The sequence below is a fragment of the Saimiri boliviensis genome, chromosome 1, assembly GCF_048565385.1.
Source record: "Saimiri boliviensis isolate mSaiBol1 chromosome 1, mSaiBol1.pri, whole genome shotgun sequence".
Taxonomy (NCBI): Eukaryota; Metazoa; Chordata; class Mammalia; order Primates; family Cebidae; genus Saimiri; species Saimiri boliviensis.
The window spans coordinates 173498077-173499801 of NC_133449.1; positions in this window are offsets into that span (position 1 = coordinate 173498077).

Genomic DNA, 1725 nt, shown 5'->3' on the forward strand with positions numbered 1-1725 from the left:
ATTATTAATCCTAAATATAAATCGACTAAATCCCCCAATTAAAAGACACAGCCAAAACCCATTGGTATGCTGCATCCAGACCCATCTCACATGCAAGGATACACAAAGACTCAAAAAAAAAGGAATGGAGAAAGATTTACCAAACAAATGGAGAGCAAAAATAAATAAATAAAAAGCAGGAGTCGCAATTCTCACCTCTGATAAAATAGACTTTAAAGCAACAAAGATCAAAAGAGGCAAAGAAGGACATTACATCACGGTAAAAGGATCAATGCAACAAGAAGAGCTAACGATCCTAAATATATACGCACCCAACACAGGAACACCCAGATACATAAGACTTATAAAGAGGCTTAGACTCACACACAATAATAGTGGGACACTTCAACATCAATATTAGACAGATCAACGAGACAGAAAATTAACAAGGATATCCAGGACTTGAACTCAGATCGGGAACAAGTAAACTTAATAAACATTTATAGAACTCTCCACTTTAAATACACAGACTATACACTCTTATTAGCACCACATCACACCTACTCACAGGTTTAAATGAAATATGGTTGGCTGCTTGTTATTTTCTTCCCTCATTTTTTCCTATCTCCATTATTAAGCACAATTATTGGTATAAAAGAGGTTTTCAATACCCATTTTTAGAATGCATTCTAGCCTGGGCAATAAAGCAACACTTCCGTTCTCTCTCCCTTTTCCTCTTCCTCTTTCTTGCTTTCCTTCATTCTTTTTTTTAAATTTTATTTTATTTTTTTCTTTCTAAAAAAAAAAAAAAAAAAGGAAGATCAACTCCCACCACACCACAAGAACTCTCTGTGCTGAGTTTAAACTCCTATTTTAGCTGACTTTCCACCTTTCCCTTTCTTAGTAAGCCAGTTACTTCCTTTTTTCTCTTTTTCTATTTCTTAAAATAAATAAATAAATAAAAATTAAAAAAATAGAGTTCCGGTCTGGCAGAGAACGCGGAGAGACGCAGAGGCCGCCAGCTCCCCCTGGGCCCTCCAGGCCCTCCGGCCCGGGCTGGCGAGTGAGCTGGGGGGCCCCGGGACAGGCCATGCCCTCTGCCCTTCAGACACCGGAGGCCTCCGCTGTGACTGCGCATTCGCCTGGCCAGGCTCAGGCCTTGAAGCCGCGGTGAACGTCTCTACCCCACCCCACTTCGGTGATTGATGGCGGCGGCAGCTTCTCCCAGCCAGTACCCCAGCCTGGACCCTGCTGGCCACTGGGTCTCCCGGCCCACGTGTGCCGGGCCCCGGCAGAGCCCCCGCTGAGCTGCGCGGATGCAACACCTTTGGGTGGCGGCGGGAGGGGCGGACCAGGACACATGGCGGCCGCTCACCTGCTGCACAGCGGAGGCCGGTCGGTGATAGAGGGCCTGGGAAGGCGGCCTAAGGACGCAGGCAGGCTCGGCGGCCTCTTTAGGCCACGGAGCTGTGCTGATCCGGGTCCCAGTGACCACTCTGTCCCCATTGGGCGGGAACTACCTAGTCCTGACGACAACGGACAAAGGCCTTATCAGGCCTGGGAGGTGAGTGAAGTTCCGAGCGACAACGGGTGGAATGGTTAACAGCCATTGGGCTGTTAGTCTTTAAAAAAAAAAAAAAAAAAAGCACACACACACAAAACTGCTACCCAAAGATAATGTATCCAAAAAAAAATCTTTAAAAAAAAAAAAAAAGGAAAAAAGAAACAGGTAAGGCCCTGGCCGCC